The sequence below is a fragment of the Triticum aestivum genome, chromosome 5B (genome assembly GCF_018294505.1).
Source record: "Triticum aestivum cultivar Chinese Spring chromosome 5B, IWGSC CS RefSeq v2.1, whole genome shotgun sequence".
Taxonomy (NCBI): domain Eukaryota; kingdom Viridiplantae; phylum Streptophyta; class Magnoliopsida; order Poales; family Poaceae; genus Triticum; species Triticum aestivum.
In genome coordinates, this window is record NC_057807.1 from 23,928,760 (window position 1) to 23,939,400 (window position 10,641).

Genomic DNA, 10,641 nt, shown 5'->3' on the forward strand with positions numbered 1-10,641 from the left:
GAAAATCCAGACAAGACGGTACATGATTTCCCATTGCCCAGTTTCGTCGGGAGCAACTCCATGAACAAAAACACCATCGCACCATCACTTGCTCACGCAACCGGGCCTCCTCTCGCAGCCGCTCCCACTCATAGCAGCCCGTCCTCAGTCTCAGGCGCGCTAGGTGGGCCTTCGTCTTTGGCTGAGCTCGACGTTGTCACGGTAATTACATGTCGCACCAACATATATATATATATATATATATATATATATATATATATATATATATATATATATATATATATATATATATATATATATATATATATATATAGGACAAAATTTTCCTACTACCGGGTGTAGTTACTCCCATTTTTGTTTCATACGTTTTAGGTAGTATCTATCATATCGGAGAGTATGTACGCGTAGTATGTAGTATATAAGAATGTTTAGGTAGTATATATACTACTTTGTTGGTAGTATGTATCATATTTTTCGCATACTCTATTTCGCGTACAAATATGTATGTATTTCACAAATACAATAAAACCATGAGCTCACTTGCAATTTTTTCATATAACTCACTTTGAAGTATCTTATATATAGTATATTAACATATTAAAAATAATAAAATAGAGTATATACTACCACAAGGTAGTATATGAAAAATGGGTGTAGCTACACCTAGTAGTAGGATGCATTTTCCCTATATATATATATATATATATATATATATATATATATATAATATTCCATTTTTGTTGCCTTTCGGTTGTTTTACGCCACAGACATATGTGTTTGCAGGCGAAGGAAACCCCGTGCACCATACTCTACTTGATCAAAGGCCAGAAGGTGGACGTGGGAAAGGGGATGATAATGGACCCCTCTCAACGCACGTTCCACAACCAGCCGATCCCCGCTGGGCACTTCAGGGTTAGCTTGACCAGTATGAAATTGGGGCACGAGGATTTGCCTCCTCTAGTACAGCATGTGGGAGCGGACGACAAGACCCCGCCGCGGATTGGAAGCTGCAAGAATTGGGTGCTGCTATGGCCGAAGAATCTTATTCGTCTGGAGCCGACCGAGAGCACACCAATAACTACCACACATCAACAAGCATGTGCGGAGACCACCACCCCGCCTACGCAATTACCAGCTCCTGTAGTGCCGAGTGAGAGCGGCGGACGACATGATGAAGGGGGTGCAATAGTACTGGCTGATGTAATTTCTCCTGTAGAACAGAGAATGGATGATGAGACGGAGGTCGACCCTATGGATTACCTCAATACAAACGCGTATGACTATGACATAGATATGATGAGTCAACCATATGATGAATCGGGCTATCAGCTTGCTAATGAGGATATGGATGATATGCCCGGGCAGGGTCGTACTTTGGATTGCAAAAAGTCTCTCTTCATGAAATCCTCACAGGACACGCCTGAAGATGCTGCCTCAACACAGGCTCAACTAGCCGGGCGCGAGGGTCATATAGTACTTAGCCCGGGAACACTAGGGCAGGGGTTAAGGAAGGGTCTGTAAGGTGTGCCCAAGAAAAAGGAGAGGAAGAGATCGGGGAAGGTAACTGCCTCCAAACAAGCCAGAGCACATAGCAGCCAGATGATGCATTCTGAAGAGCGTGTACCCGTGAAAGGTGCGGTCATGTTCCATCTCAAAGGATCCAGGATCCAGGATATCCGACATAGGCGGCTCGTGTGCCTGAGGGGAAGTGCTACGTCGACACACGACCCGCAGAGGTGTTCTTCCTACGGTTTGACCATATCTTTGAGATGTTTCTAACAAGGCGGCTTGATTTTACTATCGTCCGCCTTTTTGCGCTACATATGAGCTCTGTCATGAAGAGTGAAGAAGTCTCGCAAATCTGTGTGGCAGATCCGTACTACATGCACGAGTCTTTCTTGAGTCTCGGCGACTTTGAGCGTGAAACTGCTAGGGAGTACCTCCAAAACTTCACGGTACAGAATAAGGACCGGGAAATTGTCCTCGTGCCTTATCATCCAAAGTAAGTCAGTTCCGGACAACCCTTTCATACATTTCAATCATTCCTTCTCTCTCATATGGGGAATAATTTGAGGTGTCTTTTCCCCGCAGCAACGGGCGCGCCGTCCTTATCGATCTTTACCCGCAAGTCTCCCACGCCGTGTATTTTGACCCTTCCAGAGACTACGAGAAAAAAGACTACACCCACATAATGAATATTCTAGATGATGCTCTCCAAGGCTTCAGCTTTAGAGGTGGCCACGTGCAGATCAAGAAACAAAGGAACAAGAAGATGGGTTTCACGCATAAAACTAACTTCTCCTGCATCCATGTCCCAAAACCAAGCAAGAAGGATAGATTCTACATCGTCCATCTCATGATTCAGTTCAACACGGATCACTAAAAGCTTCGCATTAACAACAGAAATGATGATCATATCCACAAGTGGCTAGAATCTCATGGAGAAGCGGATTACAAACTTAGAGATGACTTCTTTCGCATCCAAAGTGACATTGTGACGGTCATCATGAAAGAAGTCGTCGATGAGAAGGGGATGTTCCACCACGGCCCTATATCGCGAGCTGACGTCTGAACTCGCATAGGCATGCAACGTCTAGACCTCACGCCGTTCAAGAAGCTAGGGTTCGTCCTCGATGATATGGAAGGATGGGACTTCTAGTGATTTATGATGCCGATGATGATGATATGTGTCGGTTGAACTTGTATACTTTTTGTAGCGATGAAACTTTGTGATGTCCATGGTCCCTGCCGAACTTGCGTAACGCTACTTTGTTAGTTTGTGTACAATGACCTGTGTACCTCTAGTTAATTAATTTGCGTACTGTATGTTGTATCTAGTTGCTAACCCTTTCTTTTTTGGTGTTGCTCTAGTATATTTTGTTGCATATATATGATTGTACATCTTCTTCATGAACATGCATCTCTAACAGGTACCTAGTTTCTTGATGGCGAGATGGAATTGCTATGTCGTGTACAAAGGGATGGTTCCGGGGGTGTACAATGAGTGGCATGAGTGTCAGGCGCAAGTGAATGGGTTCACGGGCGCCAGCCATAAAGGCTTCAAAAGCAGACAAGAAGGAGAAGTTAGTTACTTGAGGTTCACGCTAGCACGAGAGAGGACTCGTAACCGCCACCTCATGTACTGCATAGTTCCGCTCTCACTCATAGTGATAGCACTTCTTGTGTATACCTTTGTTTAGATGGATGACGTTGTTGTAGTTGTAAGTATTCGAGACTTGCATGTATCGCTATTTTCGAGATGATGACAAGATATCACTTTGTGTTGGACGATGATTATGATGAGACTATTTGTATGTACATGCTATGATTACATCTGTGGTCTCGCAGGCATTTGTATGTGTATCATGATGACATTTCTATGTGCTAAAGATTCTTCTATAAAGCCTGTTCAAATACAAAACAAATATGCCAAAAAAAAACAAAAAAACCTACTTAAATTAGCAGTAGCGAGTGTATAAAAGTTAGCAGCAGCGCCGCGATAGTAGTAGCGCGTCCAGGCAAAGTGCGCTAGAGCTACTAGCAGTAGCGAGCTTCCGCTAACAGCGCTGCTGCTACACCTGTGTAGCAGTAGTGCCGGTGAGCACGCGCTACTACTATCTGTTAGCTGTAGCGCCTTATTAGTAGCGCCTATCCCCGCGCTACTGATACATCTAAAACCCGCGCTGCTGCTAGCCTTTTCCCTAGTAGTGTAAGGTTTCCATTTCACCTTTCTTTCCACCACCCCTTCGTCCAACCTTCCGTGTATATGATAATCATTCACCTTAATTTACTTACCTTCTAAAGCAATTCTACTTTAATTTACTTACCAAACTTCTAATCAAAATATAAATTAATTCACGAGCAGAATTTGATGAACATATATTTAAACAATCGCATTATTATTGACAGGTAAATCACAAGCTAACGTACTAGAATATTTATATCCCGTTGCAATGCCCAGGCATTGTTCTAGTTAAGTACAAAAGAAATACAAAATTTTGAGAGCTACTTTTTTATGGGCCCATAATAGAGACTTATATTTGGGCCCACCTAACTTACGGCTGGACGAGCTAGGACAACGTAGGTAAAGATTATTATTATTGTTATTATTATTATTAACGGTGGTAAGAAGCAATAGCCATTTATTATTAGGTAAAGATTATTATTATTATTATTATTATTATTATTATTATTATTATTATTATTATTATTGGATATTAACTAATTCATTTTCTATTAGAAGACTTCACTTTTTGTTTTTGTTTTTGTTCATCAACGGGTTGTTGTTTTGCGTTGGCCCACGTACTGTTCTGAGCTTCTATTTGTTTGTATGGAGAAGGGCTTAAGTTGTGGTACAACACCGAAACATGTTTTGGTTCAGTCGATGATACGTCTCCAACGTATGTATAATTTTTGATTGTTCCATGCTATTATATCATCCATCTTGGATGTTTTATATGCATTATTATGCTATTTTATATCATTTTTTGGGCCTAACCTATTAACCTAGTGCCCACTGCCAGTTGCTGTTTTTTCCTTATTTTTGTCTTTACAGAGAATCAATACCAGACGGAGTCCAAATGAAACGAAACTTTTTGATAATTTTTTCTTGGACAACAAGACACCCATGAAGTGTTGGGAGGAGGCCAGAAGGGCCAAGAGATGGCCACAAGCTCAGAGGGTGCGCCCTAGGGGGCTCCCCCCAAGCTTGTGGGCCCCTCATGGCACTTCCAATCCTATTTTTTCTTCTATAAATACCAAAATATTCCCCGAAGACCAGAGGGCACACCAAAAATATTTTTCCATCGCCGCAAGCTTCTGTTCTCATGAGATCCCATCTTGGGGCTATTTCCCGTACTCCACCGGAGGGGGATTCGATCACGGAGGGCTTCTACATCAACTTTGCAGCCCTTCCGATGATGTGTGAGTGGTTTACAACATATCTATGGGTCCATAGCTAGTAGCTAGATGGCCTCTTCTCTCTCTTTGATATTCAATACAATGTTCTCCTCGATGTTCTTGGAGACCTGTTCGATGTAAACTTGTTTTGCGATGCGTATATTAAGATCCGATGAATTGTGGGTTTATGTTCAGATTATCTATGAATATTATTTGAGTCTTCTCTAAAATCTTTTATGCATGATTTATATAGCTTTGTATTTCTCTCTGATCTATTGATTTGGTTTGGCCAACTAGATTAATTTTTCTTACAATGGGAGAGGTGCTTTGTAATGGGTTCGATCTTGCGGTGCTCAATCCCAGTGACAGAAGGGGGTATGACACGTATTTGTATTGTTTCCATTAAGGATAAAAAGATGGGGTTTATTCATATTGATTGGATCTATCCCTCTACATCATGTCATCTTGCTTAAGGCGTTACTCCGTTCTTGTTAACTTAATACACTAGATGCATGCTAGATAGCGGTCGATGTGTGGAGTAATAGTAGTAGATGCATGCAGGAGTCAGTCTACTTGTGTCGGACATGATGCCTATATACATAATCAATGCCTTAGATATCTTCGTAATTATTCGCTTTTCTATCAATTGCTCAACAGTAGTTTTTTACCCACAAGATGCTTTCTTTCAAGAGAGAAGCCTCTAGTGAAAACTATGGCCCCCCGGGTCTATCTTTTATCATATTATGTTCAGATCTACAGAACCATAAACACAAAAATACCTTGCTGCAATTTAATTACTTTTTTTATTTCACACTTTTACTTATCTTTTATATCTATCACTACCAGATCTCATCCTTGCGAGTAACCGTGAAGGGATTGACAACCCCTTTATCGCATTGGGTGCAAGTATTTGTTTATTGGAGACTTGTGTTTTCCTCATACTGGTTTGATACCTTGGTTCTTAACTAAGGGAAATACTTATATATACTTTGTTGCATCACCCTTTCCTCTTCAAGGGAAAAACCAACGCAAGCTAAAGAAGTAGCAGGAAGAATTTTTGGCGTCGTCGCCGGGGAAGATCTACATCAAGTCTACCAAGTACCTATCATAAACTCTCATCTCTCGCATTTACTTTATTTCTCATTTGTCTCCCGTTTTGCTCTCCCCCACTTCTAAAAGGTTTTCACAAAACTACAAAAATATTTTCCGTTTGCCTTTTTGCTAGTTTGCTTGCTTGCTTTTATTGCCTTCATGTCATGACTTAAAAACAGAAAAATAAACAAGAAAAGAAAGATAACTATGGATCTACTTAAAGTTTTTTACTTGGATCATCTTCGATCCATTTGTGCTCGTGCTGAAACCCCAACTAGTTTAGTTGAGGGAAGATCTTTAGATGAGCATGCTCATTTTTTGCGTCACCGTTTGTCTCAAAAGGGGAAACTATTATGGAGTCAAATAAATTGTTTGCTATGCTATGCTTGGAATCTTTGTGAAATTTATGATTTTACTTGTTGCTCTAAGAACCCTAAAAAACACCTTCCCTACCTATGTGAGCTCAGTGATAATGAAATCTTATCTTCTTATGAAACGGGTGTTTATAATTACTATGATATCGAACAAATTGAAGAATTTGTTGCTTTTAAGGGTGCTTATGAAGTTTCTTATTTGATTGAAAAGTATGATATTACTTTCTACAAATCTAATTTTTTGACATACTTAAGTATTGCTAGATGGCTTCTTATCTCTTTTTGATATTCAAGACAATGTTCTCCTCGGTGTTTTTGGAGATCTATTTGATGTAATGACTTTCTGCGGTGTGTTTGTTGGGATCCGATGTGTTTATGATTAGATCTATCCATAAATATTATTTGAGTTTTCTCTGAACTCTTTTATGCATGATTGTTATAGCCTCATATTTCTTCTCCGATTTATTGGTTTCGTTTGGCCAACTAGATTGATTTATCTTACCATGGGAAGAGGTGCTTTGTAATGTGTTTGATCCCGTGGTGCTCAATCCTAGTGCCAGAAAGGGACATGATACATATGTATCATTGTTATTAAGGGTAAAAAGATGGGATTTATTTCATACGTGAGTTTATCTTGTCTACATCATGCCATCTTGCTTAAAGTGTTACTCCGTTTTTCCATGAACTTAATACACTAGATGCATGCTGGATAGAGGTCGATGTGTGGAGTAATAATAGTAGATGCAGAATCATTTCGGTCTACTTGTCTCGAACGTGATGCCTATATACATGATCATTTCCTTGGATATATTCATAATTATTTGCTTTTCTATCAATTGCCCAATGGTAGTTTGTTTACCAACCGTATGCTATTTTCTTGAGAGAAGCCTCTAGTGAAATCTATGGCCCTCGGGTCTATCTTTTATCATCTATTAAAACCAAAAATACCTTGATGCAATTTTCATTTATTTATTTATTTTGTATTTTTCCCTATCTATCAAAAATTATACAATTTAATCTTGCTCATAACCATCGAGGGATTGACAACCCCTCTACGCGTTGGGTTGCAAGTATTTGTTGTTTGTTGATAACCCACAAGTATAGGGGATCAATTGTAGCCTCTTTCGATAAGTAAGAGTGTCGAACCCAACGAGGAGCTAAAGGTAGAACAAATATAACCTCAAGTTCTATCGACCACCGATACAACTCTATGCACGCTTAACATTCGCTTTACCTAAAACAAGTATGAAACTAGAAGTACTTTGTAGGTGTTGTTGGATAGGTTTGCAAGATAATAAAGAGCACGTAAACAAATTCTAGGGGTTGTTTAGATAAAGACACAACTGAGTTAGTTTTAGTAGAGAGCTTTTTGTCACGAGAAAGTTATTTGTCCCTAGACAATCGATAACTAGACCGGTAACCATTATTGCAATTTTATTTGAGGGAGAGGCATAAGCTAACATACTTTCTCTTCTTGGATCATATGCACTTATGATTGGAACTCTAGCAAGCATCCGCAACTACTAAAGATCATTAAGGTAAAACCCAACCATAGCATTATAGGGCATCATGTTCTCTTTACTCCCATACGCAAACAACCTACTTACTCGGGTCTGTGCTTCTGTCACTCACGCCACCCACCATAAGAAAATCATGAACATATTGCAAACCCTACAACGGGGATCCCTCACGCTTGTGCGACATGGAGAGCACCATAGGACAGTACCAATAATAAAACATGCAACTCAAACCAATCATGATCATCAATTAACCCATAGGACAAAACAGATCTACTCAAACATCATAGGATAACCATACATCATTGGGAAATAATATATAGCATTAAGCACCATGTTTAAGTAGAGATTACAGCGGGTAAAAGAGGGGTTACACCGCTGCATAGAGGGGGGCAAGAGTTGGTGATGACGGCGGTTGTCGGAGTAATGGGCCACAGGTAGGCTAACGCGAGCCCCTGAACCTTTCAAGACATCGGGGCAGGCTGCGCCCCTCAAGCCGAGTCCCAGGGACGACTCCAAGATAAGCCGAGTCCCAGGGGCGAATCCAAGACAAGCCGACTCTTAGCTGGCGACTTCCGGAGAAGCCGGCCATAAAGAGTCGGCCCGCAACTCCACCCATCCCCTGCCTTCGCCACGATGGACGGAGCGGGGTACGGTCAGAGCGTGGCCGTCTCCACCCTGCTTACGAGGGGCTGGCATGGCTACAATGTGCCGTATCACTGGTGATCTCCATCGTGGCGCGGCACTGTTGCCATGCCTGCCCTGACCTCAGCCTCAGTGGGCGGCGCAATGTGCCCATGACGGCCTATCTGTACGACCCAGAGACGGTGGGACCCACCCGTTAGCGGGAGGACAGAAGACGGCGAGAACGCCCCAAAGACGGACCCGTGGGAGTCGCCCCCCTGGAGTTGGCCGGCCCCTCCCACGGGCCCCACACGCCATTAACCAGACAAGACGGGGAATGGCGACAGTGATCGTCCGTCAGGCGGCGGCACTGTTGCCACGACCCCATGACCAAGCCAGCATCAGTAGAATCACGGCTACAGTGCCGGGTCTGTCGGCGGGGCCCGCCAGTCGGCGGGCCCCAGCAGTCGGCGGAAAGGACGGCGGCCTGAGAGACAGACGGCTGGGACCCGCGCCCAGCCGGATTACCATTGTACCCCAGGGGGGTAGGCCTATATAAACCCCCCGGGGCACCCATGCAAAGGGTTCAAATCCATTAGCACTAGACCAGATCATATAGGTAGGAGAGAGCTAGCCTTTCCTTCTCCTACCTCCAGAATACAGCTCGAGGAGCAACCTTGTACTCACTTTGCCTTAGTGATCATGCGGAGACCCCGCAGAGCAGCAGTAGGGGTGTTATCTCCCCGGAGAGCGCCGAAGCTGGGTAAGATCCGCCGGCGTGCATGTCTTTGCCTCATTCCGTTTCCGGGCACTGGCGACGTTCTACTCGCCCCCACCATGATAAGCCATCCTTTGGCATATGTCGCACCCAACCCCAGACATTTGGTGCCCACCGTGGGGCGAGGTGCACCGTCGTCCGGAGACCTGCTCTGGATGGGAACCTTTTTCCTCCCCAGCGAGCATAGCCAGCCCGGCACGCCCGATGGCGCTTGCCCCGACGCGCTGCAAGGCATCGACGATGCCTGCGCGACGAGCTTCCTTGCCGATCTTCTAGGCGAGGTTTGCTTCGCCGACGAGCCTGCATCCGACGCAGGCACGGGCGGCCTCGAGAGCCTCCTCGCGGGCCTCCTCGACCAACTCCACGTCGCCGGCGTGCCTGCCGTTGACTTGGAGTCCGTAGGCTCCACCGACCCGATGCTGGTCGACTCCGACGCCGTGTCGATCGACGCATTCCCCACCAACGTGGTGGTCTAAGACGAGCCGCTCCCTCACGAGGAGAGCGGCAGAAGTGCCGTCACGGAGGTGCTCGTCATCAGTCATGGCGAGCACTCCGGTGAGGGAGCTCATGACCCACTCGACGCTACTCTACGAGACCTGACCACGCCCATTCCGGAAGACGCCGATGCTGAAACCCTAGAGATGTGCCGCCTACAGATCGTCGAAGGTGCGAAGAAGCTGGCAAGCATGAGACGCTTGTTGGAAGCCTACCAGCGTAAGATGGATCGCGATGTGGGTGGCTCGTCGGCCCCGACTGGGCCTAGCCGCCTAGGCGCGGTCCGGCAGCGCGGCGTGGCCATCGCCAACCTGTTCGGGGCCGATTGCCCCATGTACGCTACGCCTGCGGAGAACATCCGCGCCGCCCAAGCAGCGGCGGACGAGCTAGACAACTTCGAAGGTGAAGAGCGCCGCCTGATGACGGAACGGGTCCAGCGGCTCCTCAAAGCGGTTGCCGCGCAGAATGAAGCCGGCTGCCGTCCGGAGGCCCTGCGGTGACGAAACGACGACTCGCCTCCCCGCCGAGATCAAGGCGCGACGTCTCGGACCCCGACTGGCGGTGTCCGCAGAAGAAAAGACAAGGATCCGGCTGTCAGCCACAGCCGGACTCGCATCACCATCGAGCGCGACCAAGACGGCCGCCCAGAAGCAGTGGAATGGCAAGGCGACTATCTGCCCCCCCCCCCATCACGAAGAGAAAGGCGAGTCTCCCCGCCACTTGTTGAGCATCCGACTCTCGGCGACCGCCTTGGCCGCTGAGAGGGAGTTGGAGAGAACGATGCCCGCCACCGGATCGACCGACTCCACTGATCCCTGGCGCTTGAAGAAGAAGACGAGTTGGGTCCGCCCTGTTTTGGACC